This window comes from Asterias rubens, chromosome 14, assembly GCF_902459465.1.
Source record: "Asterias rubens chromosome 14, eAstRub1.3, whole genome shotgun sequence".
Taxonomy (NCBI): domain Eukaryota; kingdom Metazoa; phylum Echinodermata; class Asteroidea; order Forcipulatida; family Asteriidae; genus Asterias; species Asterias rubens.
This window is the reverse complement of record NC_047075.1, coordinates 13714856-13726256: the sequence shown is the minus strand read 5'-3', so window position 1 is coordinate 13726256 and position 11401 is coordinate 13714856.

Here is an 11401-nt window from a genome sequence, read left to right as displayed (position 1 = left end):
CCATTAATATTAAATGCAGCAACTCCTGTAGGTGCAGTCAATAATACAGAAATATCATCAGGATTATGATTCATTCGTTGCAGTAATCGTACAGACTCATTATATATACATTTTATGACATGAGATTTTCCTGTGCCAGCTCCTCCAGTTAGAAATATGTGAAATGGTTTGGGATTTTTACCATTGACTTTATCAATACACCATTGTCTTATTGTATAGAATACTTTACTTTGTTCATTATTCATTATTCTCATTAGACTCTGAGCTTCTTTTCTAGGAATCTGAGCACCATGGGGTTCAATACAGTATCTTATGTCATCTTTCTTATTAGACTTCAGATCAGGTATTGCAAATTCATCTTCACTATCTTGACTTACTGATACTTTTTCACTTTGACATTCAAGTCTTTGTGCTTCAGTCTCTGGACAGATTAAAGCCCATGCATCTTCCTGAGGACCAAATTTGGCTAAATACTCTTCAACATCTTCCATGGACTCAATGATAGCCTCAAATTTACTACGGTTTTTGTCCACAATCATCTTTACACATAAAACATCACAAACAAGTTTAACATATCCACTTTTGTAAAATGCTTCAAATGTCTCAAAATGTGAAGGCTTTAAATGTGAATCCACACGATAGGGCAGGAAAAGCTGTAAAATACTGTGGAAGTACTTCTCTGGATATTTGGTTTCAGAAAACCTTGGGTACTTTATAACAGCATTACCAGTTCTTGTACGTTTCTGTATGACACCTAAATTATTTTGTAATTTATGAACATGTGTAGGTATTTTCCCACGTCTAAAGACCTTTGCTGCTTCAGTGCTACATAAAATTCGATATTCAGAGCAAAGTGTTGCCAAACACATTATGTCAAATTCATGTGATTTAGGTCTTGCTTTATATTTGTCAATCCTACTAGACATCCATACATTTTCATCCTCATCATCTTGTTTATTTTGAATCAATCGTAATGGTAAACTCATTCTCACAGGATTCTCTCCTATTGGTATAAACTCTACTTTCCTGGAACTTTCTTTCAATCACAAATTACACACACGAAAACAAGCTTCTTGTGCCGAAATCTCTCTATTTTGCAAATACACTTGTCCAATCTGTTTCATGCTTTGTCTAGCATCCAAATTTCCTTTCACTGCCTCTTTTTGTGCTTGATTGAGCAACATTCCCATCTCACGTTCTGCCTTAGAAATATATGCTGCAATGTATCCAACACAGCCATAAATATCAGTAATGTACTGAATATCTAAATTAGCATTCCATGCACGTGACAAATGTGGATTATACTGATTGACCCAGACATCTTGTGGATTACGCTTTAATACAATATTTATTTTTTTCGTGACATTATTATTTGCTTCTTCAAATTTTTTCTGATTTATTCCAATATCTTTAAAGATATCATAAGTTGACTTGTGTTGGTTGTCTTCATTGTTTACTGCTTCCCAAACCTTTCTCAACGATTCTTTTGCATTATCTAAATGTTGTTTAGCACTTGCTTTGTCTATTTCCTTACCCTCATCTTGTTTAGGTCTAACAACAAATGTTCTTTCAGATAGAGGTCTTGGAAAATGAAATCTACATTCTGTTCCCTTTTTTTTGCAACTTTTTGAATGTTTCCGGCTGTGCATTTGAATATGTGATAAAATCTCATTTAGTTCGTTATCTTCTTTCTTTGATGGCATTTTGCAAGCAACATATTTATCAATAAATTTAATAACTTCTTCATCTTTATCAGTGTCTAATTTGGGTGCATTCTCAATCCAGAATAAGCAATGTGTGTGTGGACTGCCCCTTAACTGAAATTCAATTCTATAAAAATAGTCAATCACTTTACCAATTGGTTGAGCTTCTGACAAAATAACCTCCTTCAAAAACAAATGGAATCTGCGATCAAATATTCTTGCCACAGTTACAGGATTACTTTTAAGTAGCATGCATTTATCATTCCAATCTAATTCTTCTATTGTTCTACAGTCACCTTGTTGCTTCAATAAGGTATTGATAATTTCAGGCCATCTCATATCAGCAGAAGAAAATGATGCAAACCATGTGGGTAACCCAAGCTGTCTGATCATAGCATAGATATCTCTCTGTGTTGATTGCCAATATGGACTAGTACCTCTGATGGGTTTTAAGAACTTATAACCATTATCACTTTTCAACATATTCCTTAATTTATCCTTGTTATTTAACATTGATGCAGTTAAATTATGTCCTTGTTTTGTTTTTACACAACCTTTCCGGAGTGCAATAGATACACTTGATAATACTTGATGAATCTCAGATATATACTGAGCATAGAAAATATAGTCTACATTTTTTGAAAATCTGTTATCAACATTCATCAATCTATTGAGCAAATATCTACACAATGTTATTCTGACATTCCGCTTATCACTGAATATTGGACTACCAGTTGGAAATAATGTAGGAAAGCATTTGGCTTCATTTCCTTCTTCCATCAAGACTCTTACTGGATTGTTTCCTTCACATGGAGCCACACAAAATACATCATCGAAATACTGATCCAAGATTTCCTGACCTATGTCCACCGGTTGAATACAAGTATCAAGCTGAATTCCACATAACCTGTCTTCATCAGTATCCTCTTCTTCATCACTACATTCATCTTTCTCATTTGGTTCCTCTGTTTCTTTGTTTGTAGGTTCATCGGGTACAGGATTTGTCCACTCTTCCTCAATTTCAATATCATTGTACCATTTGTTATTTGCTTTAAGATAATGTAAAGCTTCTTGAACATGAGACTTATTGACAAATTTGTATTCATAGTAGCCTTTATATGACAACTTCCTCTTCAACTTGATCCGAATCATTTCATTCTCATTTTGAGTCCTTGGCAATGACTGCACAGATTCTGTAGTGTTAGATGGAACACACACACAGGGTCCAATGAATCCATTCTGTCCACCTCTAGGAAGATTAATTATTTTCATGAATGCAATACTCCTGGCAATTAAATGCTGTTCAAGAGAATTCAGTTGTTTCAATTTCTCTGGAATATCTGACAAGGTTAAATTATTAGCACTCGCCTCTGCTGGTATTCTGTTTGCAAGTAGCTTCCTGTGACAAGTATAACAAATCCACAGACATGATCTACATTTAGACAAAGCACATTCTTCTGAATTACATTCATCAGTACATTTATGCAAATACTTTTCAGATATGTATTCTAAATGTCTATATTTCTCTTTATTACACTTTAAGACTTGATTTCTATACAGTAATTTCAAACAAACAGCACAGATGAATTCTGACCCTGAACTCATTTTTTCCTTAAAATTGTGGATTACATTTTCAATGTATTGTCTTTTTTCCTTCGAAAACATTCTCTTACATACCATTGTATTCTTCACTTTCTGTTTGAAAATAGCATTCTCATGATACTTTCTTTTGATGTTATTTATCAAGTTATACCTGTAATGTACATTTGTATGATACTTCTGCTTAATGTCATTTATTAACGAATACCTGTAATGTATATCTGTATGATATTTTTTTTTGATATTATTTATTAATTGGTTTCTGTACTGTTTATCTGTACGATACTTTCTTTTGATATTATTTATTAACTTGTCTCTGTACTGTACATTCGTATGATACTTTCTTTCTATTTTATTTATTAACTTGTACCTATAATATATATCTGCTTGATACTTTTTTTTTATATTATTTATTAAATTGAGCCTATATTGTATATTTGCATGATAATATCTTTTATTGTCAGTAATTTTCTTTAATTTGTACTTCAAATCACCATGATACTTTGATTTTTTAGCAGCCTTTATTTCTTTCCTGTATTTCACATCAACATCATACTTCACTCTTTTCACTTTATTTAATTTATCTTTATTTCTACTATAGCCCAATTTGCTGGCACATTTTTTTCTTTCTCTGCAGTCTAAGGAGTCCTGATATTTTGCTTTCATTTTGTTTTTCTTATTTTCTTGATAAAACAAGTCTTTATTGTATATTTTTTTCCTTGTACTTTTTACATTTTCTTTATTTAAAATATTTGCATGGTATTTCATTTTGTAATATTGTTTACGTTCATTTTGTTTCAATGCTGAATTATTCTCATTTATTTCATTATGATCCATACATTTGTGGGTTCTTTCTACTTCCTCATGATATTTCTTTCTTTTCCTGTCTCTGTCATGCTTTCTTTTCATTGCTGCACTTTGTTTACGTTTCTTTTGTTTTGATGTTTTAATGCAACCCTCATTATCATTTTTCATGTGCTCTTTATGATCATCTTGTAATTCAACTTTTAAATCATGTCTCAAGGTATCCTTATCAACGTTCTGATTAATACATGTACTACTTGCTTTCTGAACTCTGTCACCAACACCAGACTCTTCCAAATCAATGATTTGCTCTCCACTAAGACTTATTTCCATTAGTAACATGTGCACTGATAGTACTACATCATAATGTATTCCACTTGCATGATTCAGATAAATCCCTGTATTAGATGTCACACAACCTATTCCTACCATCTGCCCTAAAAATATGTACCATCTACTATTAGAATATGTATATATGTCAGTTGCAAGAAAATGTGCACATGCCATAATCTCAACCTCAGTGGCCCATACACCTGAATTGAACATTCTTTGCCTCTGCACATAATCTTCCACATCTCTGTATCCTTCTCTCAAATATGTCTTGTAATAACTAGCATGCTTCAATAACTGATTGACAGTAGCCATTCTTACTCGCATATGATTACGTTCAGTACCAGATATTGCATAGGAAACACCTCTGAAAAAACAATTTCCATCCCCTGTAATCCTTCTGATCTGATCAGGCTTACCAATGACACGGTCATTTCCCTGAAGACTTATTGATATGGATTTGACTTTGCCAATTGCTAAAGCTTTACACAGTGCCTTCTGATGTTCAAATGTCAGTGGTCTGAACTTAAAACTACTTGACTTATCCACAACTTCTGATACAATCTCAATGTCGCTTCCATTATCTAGGACATGTTCTCTACTGTCAGACAAATCATTACAATAATCACTAACATCTACATGCATCTTTTCCTTGGTCTTTCTGTTTGGATTGTCTTCTTCTATATCACATATACATGTACTTGACAGGGTACTACAGTCAAAAACATCTCTGGGTACACAATCTTCGCTGACACTTGTACAAGCATCATTGTCTTGACACAGAGGTAACACCAGTAATTTCAAATTGTTCATTATTACATAAATTCATTGATTGTCCCAATTGAGTACAATACCTGTTAACATCTTGCCACGTTGGTGCACATTTCATCAAACTGTTTCCTTCTTGATCTTGACAACCATTAAAGTTTCTAGAATGTGAATCAAATATATAAAACAATTCATTTTGCGCAATCACACCAAATGTGTTTCCATTAAAACAAATAAAACATGCATCATATGTCGGCAATCTCTCCTCAAGAGCTTTATCTAACCTCACCATGTTAAATTGAGACAAAGTTCCATTGTCTTCAAACATCCCACTTACTGATTCATGATAGATCATTGTATAGCTTTTGTTGAATAAAATTAGTTCATTAGGCAATTCACTGACTAACAAATAGTCATCATTGATTGTGGAACTTTTAGACAAAAGACCATACAATTCATCACCAGTGTTCAATATCAAATCCATGTCATTACTTGTCCACTGTCCTAATTCTTTAATACAACTGTACATCATAGCACTCAAGGTGTTTGTAACACACTGTTTTCCTGTATTGACACCAAATTTTAGATGACCTTGATGAAAATGTCCCTGTACCACTAAGCTTTGTATTGCTGTTGAATTTTCATCTTTCTTCTTTTTTGTTTCATTTAATTCATTACTAGGTGACAATGGTCTCTTTCTTGCTTCACATGTACCAAAGGATTCTTCTTTGCCAACATCACCATTTACACTTTCTCCAGTCATTGTACGTGTACTCTTTACTTCTGGTTTCTTCTTTGTTTTACTTGATTCATCTGTTTCTTGTGTCTTAACCTTTCTCTTTCTTAGATTATATCCTCCATGTTGCTGTACTACCTTATGCTTTGTCATACCTGATAGCAATGGTTTACAACTTGTGCATGCTGTTTTTCCATGTTCCTGCATAGTCTTCTCATGATAATCACTTGTAAGCTCAACTACCATCTCTTCAGTAATGCTGTCCAGTGTGTAGTACATGTTCTCATCTGAGGGAATACCTAAATCACAGTGCAAAGATTGACAATAATTATTTGCTCGACATTTACAGCATATCCATTCAAATGACCTCTTTGCTATTATTTCACTTACTTCTGTAGATGCAATGCAATCTGCATGGTACCACAAACTACATTCACATTGTAACTTGGCTTCAAATGTACCAATCATCTCATCACATAGCCAACACTGTGTTTCATGATCAATTGTGTACATACCATGACATTTAGTATCCTCATTTTGTGATCCGTCATTTCTCATCTTACTTTGTCTCTGACACTTCGAATGTTTATCAGAAGTGACATTCTCAATTTTTGCAAACTCCTTGTTCATCATCTTCCCACATTTATATGAATTCTTTGTTCTGATTGGCTTTTCATTATCTTTCATTTTCTTCACAACAGTATTCAAGCTTCCTCTTGTATGATCATAAATATCTTTCTGCACCTTTGCATGCAATACTCTTTCTGCCTTACTCATACGGCACTCTATCACCTTGCCACTTTTCCTGATATTATGACCCTTCCTGAATGCTTCTCTTCTCTGTTTCCTTCTGTAGCTTCTAGATACCTTCTTTCTCCCTCTTCTTTCAATAACCTCTTCTACACAGTCCAAAATCTTTCCACGTTCACAGTGTTGTGTCCAGTTATACTTCTTAAGCCATCTTAAACCATTAAGATTACTTACTCTTGAATGTCGATTAATTCTATCTCTTCTGAGAGCACACACTTTCTTCCTCTGTTGGCACTGTAACTTCTTCTTTTCCTCAAGCTCACCTTTCTTCACTTTGTCTTTCCTTGGCTTCAAAACTCGTTCATAATATAGCTCCATCATATGTTCAATCTTGTTATTGCTCATACATTGATTAGTTCTTATAACCTGACTCTCCACAGGTACCTGATTGTTCATGCCAGGATTTTGCTTAGTTCTCATATTCTTGTTCATGTCAAAATTGTCTGTAGTTTTCAAAAAAACTGTTGTAATCTTGATCTCTCTTGTTATTCAAATTTTGATTATCTGAGTATTTTCTCTATGCTTCTCCAGTTCTGGTTTTCTGATTATTCAAGTTCTCTTTGTTTTTAAAGTTATGATTCTCTACGTATTCAAGTTTTCTTTGTTCTCAAGTTATGATTCTTCAATATTCAAGTTCTTTTTGTTATCAAGTTACGATTCACCAAGTTTTCAAGTTCTCTTAATTCTCAAGTTATGATTCTCCAAATATTCAATTTTTTTTTTGTTCTCAAGTTATGATTCTCCAAGTATTCAAATTCTCTTTATTCTCAAGTTATGATTCTCCAAGTATTCAAGTTCTCTTTGTTCTCAAGTTATGATTCTCCAAGTATTCAAGTTCTCTTTGTTCTCAAGTTGTGATTCTCCAAGTATTCAAATTCTCTTTATTCTCAAGTTATGATTCTCCGAATATTGAAATTCTTTGTTCTCCAGTTATGATTCTCCAAATATTCAAGTTCTCTTTGTTCTCAAGTTATGATTCTCGAAATATACAAGTTCTCTTTGTTCTCAAGTTATGATTCTCCAAGTATTCAAGTTCTCTTTGTTCTCAAGTTATGATTCTCCGAATATTCAAGTTCTCTTTGTTCTTAAGTTATGATTCTCCAAATATTCAAGTTCTCTTTGTTCTCAAGTTATGATTCTCCAAATATTCAAGTTCTCTTTGTTCTCAAGTTATGATTCTCCAAATATTCAAGTTCTCTTTGTTCTCAAGTTATGATTCTCCAAATATTCAAGTTCTCTTTGTTCTCAAGTTATGATTCTCCAAATATTCAAGTTCTCTTTGTTCTCAAGTTATGATTCTCCAAATATTCAAGTTCTCTTTGTTCTCAAGTTATGATTCTCCAAATATTCAAGTTCTCTTTGTTCTCAAGTTATGATTCACCAAATATTCAAGTTCTCTTTGTTCTCAAGTTATGATTATCCAAATATTCAAGTTCTCTTTGTTCTCAAGTTATGATTCTCCAAATATTCAAGTTCTCTTTGTTCTCAAGTTATGATTCTCCAAATATTCAAGTTCTCTTTGTTCTCAAGTTATGATTCTCCAAATATTCAAGTTCTCTTTGTTCTCAAGTTATGATTCTCCAAATATTCAAGTTCTCTTTGTCCTCAAATTCTTGTCTTATTCAATTATTCTCAACTTCTACTTCTTTTATTTCCTCTTTTATTATTTGTTTTCAAATTCTGATGTTTTTTCTTAAAAAGGTGCTTTTGACTTTATTAATATCGTATTAATTATACTATATCAGATCTTCAACACCATCACCTGAACCCTGAAACAAAAAGAAAAAGAAAACAAATTCAAGATGACGTAAAAACAATGTACATTGAAATTATACAAAACTTACATGTACCAGTTAACATCCCCACACAAAAGAAGACATAATTAATTACATCAATTTAATAGCAATGACTAAAAATACTGATTTCCTTTTTGCTACACTTTTTCTTATCTGACATTCAATTGAACCAATGTATTAGGTAACTACATGTATGTTTTTTATTAATTGCATTAATTGATTGCACGACTGTTATTTTCTACTGTCATTTTCAAATTAAGACTTACATGTACAAGTAATTGCTTGGTTTCTCATGCACACACATGAGCACCCACAGTACCTGTCAACCACCAACTGAAATAAAACAAGAAAACATCATTTTAATTGATCTGTCTCTCTTCTTCCAATGCTCCTCTAAACACTTCAGTGAACTAATCACATCAATTGTATCTGTAAAAAATATTTACATGTACAAAAATCACATTTACTAAAATTCATCAAAATTTCAACATCTTTCACTTCTTAAATCATGTAAATGTTGCTATTCGACTTAGTTTAATGATTTGTCTCATCTCATTATCTTAGCATGCTTAGAATTACACTTACAAAAAAGTTTGATTAACCCCAAGAATTGTATTGTTACTGTTAGTTTCAACAAAAAGGAACAAGGATTACTTTAATGAAGGTAGCCTACATTCAGATGCTTCAGGGTGAAAACCCCAATGTCAAAAACCAAACCACCCCAAATTGCTGCTCTGCTCTGAGAGTCTCAGTTCTTCAAGTTCTACGATCGTCCATGGTCATGGATCATCAATCAAGGATGAAATGGATTGGCCCCATTTATTGGGCTATGCAACCGTCATGACTGTTGTCATGGTTGGTAGTGTGGATCTCCCACTGAAAAATACGTCCACTATATCATTGATACTGATAGTTACCACATTAATATGCAAACACTATGTTAACAATTAATACATACTTACATAGATAGCTGACCCCGTGATCTTCAAAATTCCAACTTTCTCTACTCACAAATCTTCGAAGATACGCCGTACAATCAAAAGCAGAAATGAACACTTTCCAACCGCAGCCAGCCAGCTACAGCTACACATACAGTTATGTATCCAACCCCCAAGCTCGTAGTAAACAATACCATAAATAGGTCAAACACTAGGAAACCAGTCTAGCATCATTTCACGTCTCTGTGCAAAATCGTTCTCAAAAGTGATCGCCGACCTCGCCAAACTGTTTTAAACTTAGCTTTACTTGATCTAAACCCCTGGAATTGAAATGCTATACAGATGTTGACAGCTTAGACTTGGTTCCAAGTCGTAGTTACATTATTGCCCGAAATGGCGCCCTCTTGTAGCCTGAGCATGAGAATTCGCGAGTTGCCTGTGTGGCGATAGCATGTGTGTATTTGTATACTGGCAATCTACAGACATTGCGTGTAGCGATAGCATATGCATACGGACAATCTACAGACGTTGCGTGTAGTATATGCGGACAAAAAATAACCGCAATCTCAAACTTGAAATCAAGTCTATTGACCGCCCAACCGACACCCCTGTATTCCGACACCCCTATCATGCCTATTTATTATTATTTCGACAAACCTGGCACACCTACGCTATTTGAAAACAATGTAGGTTGTCAATGGTGTCCTGCATACAGTACTGCACGGGTGTCAAAACATAGGGATTTCGGAACATAAGTATGTCGGAACATAGGGGTGTCGAAATATTATATATAAGTCGCCTGTCAGAACAGAGGGGTATCGGAACATTGTTGTGTCGGAACATAAGAAACATAGGAGTGTCGGAAAAAAGGGTGTCGCAATATAGAGTCGTCGGAACATAGGGGTGTAAACCAACAGACTAAGGCCTACGCCACTATATGGTCAGATGATCTTCTTTCCTCCAGATAATATATCCACCACAGAATTGTCAAACGGGCTTTAAAATTGCACCCTATACGCCCCTAATAATTTTCATGGGCTTTATATCAGTTTTAAGCGGAACAAATTAACAAACAATTTCACCCCAAAATCAAATAAAGTGCGCCCTCAATGCTAACCCTCCTAAAGAAAAGTGATTTTCATAACCTTAGTTATGTCAAAATAGACAAATTTCCATTTTTATGCAATTCTGACCCAAAATAAAAAAATTATACAGGAAAAATATGATTTTTAATCACAAATTTGACAAAACTGACCATACCCGTCAAATTTGTTATTTTGTTTTGGACCACCATGTGGAGCTCGGCAAAATGAGCATTTGTAATAAATTTCATAAAAATCGAACACAAACTTTAGCAAATATGGAAGGGGGCACATAAAGGCCACCCCCCCCCCCCCCAAAGCCCCCATAAGTCTTTGATAAATTAACAAATCCAACAGGGAAGAGCGAACATAAGGGGATTTTATGGAATTCTGACCAAACATATGGAAATTGTGGAATAATAATGTGATTTTACACCAAACTTCGGCATAACAAACATAAATTACCCTTTACGTCACAAATTGTAGTTTTCTGGGACCACCATCTAGAAATTTGCGAAATAAACAATAAGTAACCACAAAAATCCGCTCATTCCACAAGCCTATAATATAAGGCTTAAATGACATTTCTGACAAACTAAACAAAGACAACTTTTTAAAATAGTTCAAACACTTCTCACATTTAAATATATAACAAAACTTTGCAAACGTTTTTTAATGGAAAATAACCTGATTATTATCAAATACTTTTGATCTAATTAAATAAACAATTACATCACCACATGTGTCTGTGAAAATAGCACCATATCAACTTTTTAATGATACTTCCTATTTCTTAATATTTTAGTAACGCAATCAAACTTGTTCGTGTTTTCTA